At 33.2% G+C, this 10,556-nt stretch overlaps 1 long non-coding RNA gene across 1 annotated transcript; it reads left to right on the plus strand.

Annotated features, from left to right (window-relative positions):
- Window positions 1–2,503: 2,503 nt before the first annotated feature.
- LOC148170659 (uncharacterized) lies at window positions 2,504–4,785 on the plus strand. Its single transcript, XR_015770400.1, has 2 exons — window positions 2,504–2,695; window positions 2,754–4,785. It is a non-coding gene; the product is annotated as an uncharacterized LOC148170659 (long non-coding RNA).
- The last annotated feature ends 5,771 nt before the right edge of the window (window positions 4,786–10,556 follow it).

Here is a 10,556-nt window from a genome sequence, read left to right on the forward strand (position 1 = left end):
AATAAAATTCAAGTTCCCAAAAGTATCGGGTTTCCATGAATCTAAACTGCTTCTGCACGTGTCTTATCGGACGGTGGGCGAACACTGATTGAATCCAGACGCTTACGTCAGCGGAAAAACGCGTTACTTTAGAATTGTGCAGAAAATAGCTACTTTACATGAATCCGGAGTGACTTCCTTATTAAAACAACAAATGACAAAAATTATTACATACCAAATGGTGACAACACACAAGTGCTTCTTCAAGAAGCCCTAAAATAACACTACACTCCCGTTAAAATTAATGGGTTTAACAAAAGGAAAATTATTTACAAGATTTTGACAAACTACAAATTAACAAGACACTAAATGAAAAATTAAAACAAAATAGGAATTAAAATGAACACTTGGAAAAATTTGGCGAAACGCACTCGATAACACAGCACCTTGGTAGTTCCGAAGTCGTACCAAGAATCCCTCGCCTCCAGCGTCTCCCGCCTCCTCCGCTGCGGCGGCGGTGAACTACCCAGTCCACCAACTTCTTAACGCAAAAATCCCTGCGGTCGTTGTGGCGCGAAAAGTTTGAAATTTGAATTTGAAGTGGGACACTACAACACCAGTAATAATAAATTCATACAATTTGATTTCACTCTTATTCATACTTTTGAGAGCGGCTCAAATTTTATGCCAAGTTTTGATTTACAACATGTGCAAATTCAATAGTAAACCAGTTTTTTTTTTTTGTAATTTACTGCAATATCTGCAATATTATAATTGTTGCGATTCATTTGTTTTGTTATCAATTTTTAAATCAAGTAGCTTATGACTTTGTGAGTATTAAACCTTTTTGTTTTCAATGCGAAAGTCCTTACACTGCTCAAATACAATTAACTCAAAACTAATGTAAAAAGAACGAATTTTTGTGAGCGCAAAAGTTTACATCAAAGTTGGCGGCCAGAGAATTTATGATTTATGATGTGCATAATAATTTCTTTTCTTTATTTTTTTTTAAATCTTCGTTTTTCTTGATATAGTTTATACAGGGTGTCCCATAGAGAAAGGGCTTATGGAGGCAACAATTCTGAACCAAAATTTTGAAACCATAATTTTTTAACTCAAAAAATAACCGAGATAAGACAAAAAAACTGTAGCCAATCCCGAAGCCGAACAGAATTTGAAAATTGGTAACTATGGACACATACTATCATCCATTGGTCAGTTAAGCATTAGACTCTCGTTCCCTAGGAAATTGGAATGGCCATTTACTCCACTTCTCGAATAAGCTTTTGGGATTGGTTGTTAACTTTGTATCAGTTCTCGAATACTATTAAACTTAGTTAATTTTTGTTTTGAAATTTACCATCTGTATCGCTGTCGGCACCCTCCCTTGTTCTCTGGGGCGCGAGTTCTGGGACACCCTGTATATTTATTACGATAAATACGTTAATATCACAAAAAAACTGCAAAAACAACCTCTTTTCTATATATTTTAACTATTTTTCAAATTGACCTAATGTAGTTGTACGTGATACGAAGGCAAAACGTAAAAATATTGTTTAGTACTTTGTTTAGATCTCAAAACATCAACTTTTAAAAAGAGTATATAAAATTAGTTTGAATTTATCGGGTAGAGTCATAATTAGTATAACAATTTTTTAAGTTTATTTAAGTTAAAAAAAATATTGAACTGTTTATCAATTGTTGATAAAAGTGATAATACGTCTAATGATTTATGGATATGTTTCTTTTCAATAAAACAGCACTTTTATTTACTTGTGTCGTATGCACACCCCTTATTAGTAGGCAACCCCCATTTACACTAAGCCCAAAACACAGCATTTGGCTATTTCCAATATGGCGCCCTTCTATAAACAGTTTTGGTTACCCTCTTTACCACCTTTTCGTCCTCTAGTAATATTAGTTTCAACTCTCTGGCCGCAGCCCCTAGCAATTTTTATCGGTAACAATTGGCAGTAAAAGCGTTTGACCTTGACGCAACTCTGGCCTGCGTAGAAGCTAATCGTCTTGCACAACATTGCCAAAACTTGTCAAATCTATTAAAAACTTTCTGTTGCAACAAATATTTAATTAGTTATTGATTAATACACTCAACTTTGACAACGTGTTAACCTCAAAAATCGCTACATTCAATTTTCCCCTAATTTTCTCCCTAAAGATTTGAAAGCCTGATTTACACCTAAAAATTTTCGAAAATTTACACAGGAGAGTGGACTGATAGCAATGAGATGGACTTTATATTATTTTACTCGTTTTTTTATTTTTTGGGTTTTTTTGAGGCACTAAATTTGGTTGTATTGGATAACTTGCTAAAAATATGTTAGAAATTACTATGTTACGACCACTGTGCGTTGGTGCTAATTATAAAGTGCTCAAAAAATGCAGTATTGGTGTTTAAAAACGAAATAAATATTATTTACGTTATTACTATATGCAACCAATAAAACAGATTAACTTCTCGAGTGGGGAATTCACTATGTGGATTGGTAATTATGTTGGTAGCGCGAATGTTACTGTTCGGCCATATTGTGTCAACCGGGAACAAGGAGTGACGCAGTTATTGAGCATGTGGTTTTTATTGTTTAATTTCGTTAGTAATCGGTAACCTTTTTTGATTACAATGGTGTTTTTTATTGAGTTTTTAGTGTTTTACGGTAGCAAAGTGGGTTAAATATTTACTCTTCTTGAATTTAAGCAGGTAAAAAATGCTCCTACTGATAACATTGAACGCTGACTCCAATATTTTTTTATTTCAGATGAGCCCTACGTATTTCAGTCTATTAGGACCACCGGATTGGGTGAGTTTTTATATTTATAGTCATAATTTTGTTTTTAAAGTTGTTTTTAGGATGTTGTTTAATATGTACTCATCCGCTACACCGGTAGTCAACTATCGTTATCAAATTAAGGCCATTTATCTCTAGATAACGATTCTGAGTTGTACGTAAATTGACTTGGAAAAGATCGTGAGAAAAACACATTGCGTCGCTTAAATGCAAAACCTGACATCTGCCTTCAACCCTAATTTTTAAAGCAATAGAAAAAGCTTTACTAGCTCTTTTAAATGTGAATATGAAGGTGAACTTTTTCCAGATTTGTATAGAACCAGAATTTTTATTACTGTCAAATTTCGGCCTAATGCAGATGTCGGATTTTCTTTAATTGTCTTGGAGGTTTTCATTACAACACTCACAATTGTTTAATTTAGGACAAGTTTCGCCATCATTAATTTAGAGTGAGTTTTTGGCATAGAAATACATTGTTGTGACTTGGCTTTAAATCTTTAATATTAAATTCAGCAAAAGGCAAAAATCTCAATCAATCTGTAGTGGAGTAGCAGAAAAGTTATCTTGATTTCTAGAACTAATTATTTTCTGCATTTTAAGTGCTAACCTGTATACTATTCAATTGCTTTTTATTATTTGTCGTACAGTCGAAGTAGAATTAAAGGGATTTTTTTTGTTAAATTTTGCACTGCAAGTATAACAAATATGGTTTAAAACCATGGTATTTATTGTGCTAATTTGCGCCTTTTAAATAAACTTGGAAATTTAAAACTAACGCTGTAGTGCCATTTTTAATTGGTTTTAACTGGAAAGTGGAAGTGTTCTTGCTTTGGCAACTTATGCATGTTTGTTCGGGTATAAGAGATCAACGAATTTGAATTTGTGTTATTTCATTTTTGTGGCTGTAGCTGCAGATTTGCAATTTTTTTTGCTTTTCTTGTTTGCAAATTATGAATTTAGAGGTATTTACTGGACTGATCATGCAAGTTCAAAAGAGCACTTGATTTACATTTACAATTGTTTTATAAAAACTGTTATGTTAGAGGTGAAGAGGAAAGACACTTATTCTGCTACCTGGGTTTATTCACTCTTATTAATTATTACTTAACTTATCACTTCTCGGTTCTTAATATAATTACTTCCTTATATACAGAATGAGCCCGAGTGCAAAGATTTTAACCACAATATCAGACACCGTTGTAGATTATGATTTCTCATTTTCTCAGTAGCACTGGGCCAAAATAAGTAATTTTAAAGTACTTAAATCGCCTAATGAGTTTAGTAATCCCTTTTGTGAAGCCGGAGGTAACTAGAAGGCGCTTATATTAAAATTTTTCAGCTTGAACTTTTTGGACTTCTTATATAAATGGGCAAAATTATTATCATTGTTATTATTTTTATTGGTATGGTGTGTATTTAGTATCCCAATAAAATACAAAATAGTAGAATACTTATGTATCTAATTGTAAAGAAGCATTGCTTATGAATTAATGAGTTATTAATCACCTCTGCGAAAAAGAGATCATAAGAAGATAAAGCTTGACCGCTTTGAATTATGTACCTACCTAAATTTTTCAAAAACTTACCAAAATTCTTGGAACCACTTAGAAGTAGTGGCTGTTATTATGATTGTTGAATTCTTATGTTTTTTATTATTGAAAATGGAGTTTATTATTAACTTTATCTTCAACCTTTTTTCTAATTTTATAGAAATCTAAATTTAAATTTATACCAAACATATCTTGCCACTTCAAAAATTCTTTCAGATTGTTGCTGGTTAGAAATTACTAGTCATAAACCAACCCTCATAAATGACCATCTTAAAGAGGTAGCCACCCGACTTCGAAGAGGGTTGTAAATCATGCGCCAATTCCAACAAAACGATTGTTTTCAGAGTTACAATTTAAAATTGTTTTTTAAAATAAATTTAATTTCGACAATCATGAAAGAAAAAGAAATCAAGAGCGATGTAGATATTGCCAAACTCTTTCCAATCACGTAAAAATTTAATATATATACAGGGTCCGGCAACACTTGTGTCCACCCCCAAAATCGTCTTTAATTTTAAAGATAAAATTTTGAAAATTTGCATACGCTCATAGTTGACAAAGCTCTAGAAGCTGACGTAAAAATTTGTTTTTTTATCACGGTTTGGTTGGCGTCGCGACGCCTAAGAAGTATAATTTTTAGCGATTTTTGAGTTTTTGCGGAAATATACGCGAATTCAATTTTATTTCAACATAACTGTGGTACAAATATCTGAGTTTTTATTTTAAATCTAATGCAAATTGTGTTTAAAATTTGCGAAAAAAACGTTGCTTTATCAAGTTAGTTTTCAAAATTATGACAGTGCAGCGGCAATCTACGTTTACACCAAAATTTCACAAGTCACTTCACTCACTTTTATAAAGGTTAATTTTGATTACCACGGGCATGTTGCACTTTATGGACACCAGAAATCGTTAATTAACATCGACAAAGTGACAATTTCACCAAGTAAGACTTTTGTTACAATCTAAAGCGAGCCAAAGAATAGATGTCATTTGTGACACAAGATGTTGACAGATGGGTGTATACGTAGTTCCCAATTTTGACATAATAAAATTGGAAACTAACTTGATAAAACAGCATTTTTTCCTCAAATTTTGAAGACAATTTGCATTGAATCTAAAATAATAACTCAGATATTTTTAACATATTTATATTGAAAAAAAAATTAAATTAGGGGTTGATATCACAAACCCTCACAATTACCTAACAATTACATTTTTAAGGCGTCGCGACGCCAAAACTATCAGTGATAAAAAACAAATTTTTACGTCAGCTTCTAGAGCTTTGTCAACTGTGAGCGTATGCAAATTTTCAAAATTTTATCTTTAAAATTAAAGACGATTTTGGGGGTGGACACAAGTGTTGCCGGACCCTGTATATACAGTATGTCCCCGGATTGAGTTCACAAGAGGGAAAAAAAACTTTATTTTCCATTTTACAAAAAAAATGACAAAGGAATAACATTTTTGTTTAATTCAAAACTGATAAATCTGCAATTAAAATTTCAAAATTATTAGTTTGTACTCTGAAATTCAATTTTTCCATATTTTTATTTATTGAATTGTTTAATTGTATGTAAATATAAGCAGGCTGTGGATTCAAAATAACAAATAGTACGTTAAAGATTAAGGGAAAATGTATGTTTGTATGTTTAATTGTATGTAAATATAAGCAGGCTGTGGATTCAAAATAACAAATAGTACGTTAAAGATTAAGGGAAAATATCAATAAATAAGGTGTATAAAAGTATATAAGTATTAAAAATCGGATAAGAAATGCAGTTGCATCCATAACAATAATTGAGGAAATTGAAAACATTCTTAAAGAATTACGAGTTAGAATTGAATTGTGTGCTGAAAGAGGTTGTGGGTTAATCGAATAGTTGAAATTTGTTTAGATTAACGAATAAATTTTATTCCTTTGACATTTTTTTCAAAATAAAAAATAAAAAGTTCTTTGTTATTTTTTGTTTTTATCGATTTTAAGAACACAGCCTGATAATATTAAAGTTTTAATTAAAGATTTATTTGTTTTGAATTAAGCAAAAAATATTATTCCTTTGTCATTTTTTTGTAAAATGAAAAATATACTGTTATCAAGAAATCCTGTATCAAGTTTTTTGACATATTAATTAATTTTGATTGATTTTTTTTTCCAAAAAATCCTTCAACAGCACGGTAGATTTTTGTCTTGAGAACAAATAGATTAGGCGAGAAAGTTTTCAAGTCTTATATGAAAGGAATAATCTTACATCAAAAATCAATCAATCGATTCTCTAACTCTATGATATTCTAATAAATGTTACGGAATATCTCACTGTGTTGCAAGGTTATGGTGACCACATATAGCCATGTTGCTCGAAATGCTTTTTTTCATTGATTTCTTGACAGGCCAAATTACGTTCATTGATATGTTCACTGACTTGTTACAATTGCTTTATTTAAAATATTACTTATTACATTATTACAAATTAATCACTATCGAACTAGTAGTCACTGTAAATGTAAAATGGGCTTTAAACAAAAGTAAAAATCGCAAGATTCATAAATGTAGGTAAAAATCCAGTAAACAGATGACGACGACTAGTGCGGTCCTGTAATGAACAAACCTTCATTTTTTGCAAGGTTGAGATTTTTACAATGTTGCCTGGCCCCCAAATCTGTTAAATTATTTTCGAAGTTAATTACCGAACTACCATAACATCGGAATATCTTTTTAGAAGCTTTAAAAGATATTAGTTTATGTTAAACGCATACAAATTCTCCAAAGACCAACGATTGTGATATTTTAAGTCCCATAAGATGTGTTCTGAATTGAAGACGAAAACTAGTCAATATTTAATACACTTTCTTAAAAATTACACTTATAACAATATATTATAACAACTCATAAATGATTGTTGTGATAACGAAAGATGTCATTCTGTATTTTGAATTTTTATGGAAAATGAGTTAGTTCAATCTGACGTTACGTAAAGTCCAAGCTAAAAGGCTTTCTGCGTATTCTAAATAGCGCAGGTATAAGGACTAGATTTGCAAACCTTTTTCGTCTTACTTTTCGCTTGTTTCAGAGATTTATTGTGATTCTGAAATCATCGGAGAACTACAGAAACGAAACTTGGCGCGTAGTTTAACATAACTAATAACTTTTCAATCACAAACTGATAAGTATCAAAATTCTAAATTTTAACAGTTTACACAAAGTGAAGACAAACAAACAATACTAAAGGCAGAATAGGCCAATTAGAAATTGTCAACTTGTTTTCTAAGTTAGCTTTAAAAATAATTTTTACGACCTGTTGGAGTAAAATGCAGTTAATAAAATCATAACGTCAGTGGTTTTAGAAACCACAATACAGGGTGTCCCAAAAGTGACGCACCACCTTAAAAGGGGGTAATTGTGTGGTCCTCCAGAGTACCAAAAAAATGTTAAAAAAAATTCCAGACCCTCTGTTTTCGCAGGAGGAGTAAAAGAAAATTAGGAAAATGGCAACATTGCAGAAGTGTACCCCCCTATAATTTAAATTTCCAGTAGTCAAAGCCATAGTAACGTTGCTGTTGTATTGTTGGCGTTAGTCAGGTCGGCTCATGAACGAGTATTGTAACTATGGTTTCACGTGAACGATGCCACACTGATCGAGATTGTTAATTCAAAAATTTTCTTAACAGTTTTTAGGCATTTCTTACAAGATTTTTCCGATTTTTTTTGCACCATGCCTTTGCGCAAAATGTTCTTTGGGTAACAAATTTATTTGAACGAAAAATTATTGCACAGAAATCGTTAATTTTCGCATCAAACTTTGCCTCTTCAACCCATCGTATCTCGAAAAATTGAAGACATGGATTTTTTTTAACATTTTTCCGGTGATCTATGGCATTGTCCGATGATACAGTTTCACGGTGGTGCGTCACTTTCGGGACACCCTGTATACATGTTCTCATACTCTTATTCTATCATCAACATCCCGAAATGTTAGTTTCCCAATAAGAACTTTCAATTAGAAATGGTTTAGAATCCAATGTTACCAAAATTTAATTAATATTCTCATTTTTTAATTTGCCATATTATTTACGTAGTTACGTTTAAAAATAAATTTTACGTTTTCTTGCAATAAATGTTGTTAATAAAATTAAACCGTCAGTGGTTTAGAAACCACAATATACATGTTCTCACACTCTTATTCTGTCATCAACATCCCAAAACGTCAGTACATGTGCACCCATTGTTTATAGACATACATCCTGCTCCATCACAGCTCCAACTACTGGTACCATTTTTTATGGTAAAACGGTATTTTTTCTTAATTCTTCTAGAATCTAAACTTTTCAAGCATTCTTCACAGTTATGACTGATTTATTGTATTTTGGAGAATAAACATAGCCGAATTCTTTCCCTCTTGTTACTTTGAAATCAGATCATATGATCAATTTCACCTGTGTTTCGTCACCATTCACTAACTTTTCCTCTCTTATGTCTGCTTTTCCATCTATATATTCTCCAGTAAATCTTGCTTTGAAAGGATGAAAAGAAAAACCTTCATCTTGAATTTTTCTAATAAAGTTAGACATGTCATCTTCCACCATTTCCATTTCTAATTTATGACTTACTGCTTCACATCTCTGTGACATTAAAGAGAAGATAAAGATTAATGTGGGTAACGCTTTCTTTAAAATCTTTTTGAGCAAAAAAATGAACACACAGCACAAAATTAAGCAAAATACATTAAGGTGTGATAGAATGTTGCAGTTGTTATTTTTATCTTCAGTCTGTTCATATGAAAACAACTCATCGATTTCCCCTTCAGCTTTTGAATATCCTATTATGTTAATTAAGAACAATAAGTCTGAAATTGCTATAGATTTTCTCAATATGTATTTGTTCACTTCCATTATTATTCATTTCACAGTTTCTTAAATGTTTCTTCAATTTCATTAGCTTGTTTTTTATGCGTCTGTTGTCATTGTACTCTCTAGACATTATTTGTTCATGACAAAATTTACAAGTCAAGAATTGACATTTATGGAATGGTAAACTTAATCTCATGCAGAATTTACACAATAGTCTTTTTGCACAATAATAGCAGTGGTGTTAAGGGCATTACAATAAAAAATGAGAAGACTTTTGAGAATAATTTATTAAACATATAAATTATCAAATTATCAAAATTACAATTTATTCCCCAAACACCAAATTTGACAAAAAATGCTGACGCGCGTTTCGATAGCAATGCTATCATCATCAGAGCGATGATTAAACCGTTTAATCTTCGCTCTGATTTTTTGTCAAATTTGGTGTTTGGGGAATAAATTGTAATTTTGATAATTTGTCAACTACACCAAGAATTGATCCAATAAATTTTCTTTGATATACATTATCACCATGATCAACATTATGTTTCGTTGCGTGGCTTCTCGTCAGCCCATCCTTGTTGTCGCGGTTGAGGGCGCTCCTCTCCTCGGCCAGGAGGTCGATCGGGGGTACGCTTGCTTCTACCGCGAGTGCCTCCGTTGATACTGTGCGGTACGCGCTACAGATCCGGAGCATCATCTTTCTCTGCGTCCTCTCTAGTCGCTCCTTGTACTTCTTTATCTGCCAGGCTCTCTCTCAGGCAGGAACTGCGTTGAGGATAATTGAGTTTATCACCATCCCTATGGCCCTTCGCTTGCTTGATTTAGGTGCCTTCACATTCGGCATTAGTCTGCTCAGCGCGACGGCCGTCTTATCGGCTTTCTCAGCCACGGCGACCGCGTGCTTTCTGCCAACGTGGACTCCCACTTCTGGTGGTCGCTCAGGTTAACGTCATCCGTGACCGTCCACCTCGTAACTCTACTTACCAATTCTTCGCTGCACATCGTGACGTCAATGTGCGACACCCCATTATGTCTGATGCACGTAGGTGCATTCCCTTGGTTGAGGATACACAGGTTCATCGCCGCTGCCCATTCGCTGAGGATCTTGCCCCTTTCATCTTCTATTCTGGACGCCCATTCCGGCGACTTCGCATTGAAATCGCCGCATATTATGACGCTCTTGCCTGCTGTCCTAACGCTATGGCGGATAGAGTTTAGGACCCTACTCAGTTTCTCTATGTGCACATTTGGTGAAACGTAGCACGCGTACATGACGCATACGTCTACGACCACCCACACATATCCCTCCCCGCCACCAGTGTACTTACCTTTGTACTTGGTACTGGTGAACCTTATCGCTGCATCCCGGTTG

Source organism: Gnatocerus cornutus, chromosome 7 (assembly GCF_029298725.1).
Source record: "Gnatocerus cornutus isolate USDA-ARS CGAHR chromosome 7, icGnaCorn1.1, whole genome shotgun sequence".
NCBI lineage: Eukaryota > Metazoa > Arthropoda > Insecta > Coleoptera > Tenebrionidae > Gnatocerus > Gnatocerus cornutus.